Genomic DNA, 814 nt, shown 5'->3' with positions numbered 1-814 from the left:
TATATATACACGCATATATGTATCTCCCTCTCTCTCTCTGTACATGCATATAGCTATATGCATATATATATATATTTATATGTGTATACATAGACACACAGATATAAAAGTAGTTATGCGTACATATATATATATATATATATATATATATATATACATACACATACATATGGGAAGAGAGGAATAGGCGTGATTTTATGCATCTATACAGCACTTATAAAATATCCATGTCGATATACCCACGCGTGCAAGCACACACGCGGGCGCTCTATTGAGATATGCATTTAATATCAGTTATAATTCGCATGAAATATCTGAATAGCATAAATAAGTTCAATAACATGAGATTAGCCTCCTGTTTCAAAGATGGTCTAACATTCTAAAATGCATTGCAAAAATGGACGTCGCTGCTTGCCATATTGAGGTCAAGCTTGGATCGCAGCCAAGTAATTTTCATGTTCTAAAACACACCCTTTAGGCTTGCAAGTCTCATTATATTATTATCGTAGACGTTAATCAATAAGACAGATGATTGTTTCCTGCAACGTTAGCTTTAGAGTGAATAAACCTGATATTACGTTGATGTTTGAAGCCATGGAAGAGTAGACGAGTTTGGCTTTGGTGTAAAATTTTTAATTGTTTTGCCGATGTTTGCCGATGTCTGCTGCTATCCGTCGAATTCCGCTGTTAGAAAATTGGCAAACATAGACGTTAGTTCCGACTATTTATATTTGTACATATAGTCAGGCATGAGCGTATATATGCTTGTATATGTATATGTTATATATATATATATATATATATATATATATAT

Source organism: Octopus bimaculoides, chromosome 19, assembly GCF_001194135.2.
Source record: "Octopus bimaculoides isolate UCB-OBI-ISO-001 chromosome 19, ASM119413v2, whole genome shotgun sequence".
Taxonomy (NCBI): Eukaryota; Metazoa; Mollusca; class Cephalopoda; order Octopoda; family Octopodidae; genus Octopus; species Octopus bimaculoides.
The sequence above is the reverse complement of the archived record's forward strand: the minus strand, read 5'-3'. Positions refer to the sequence as shown.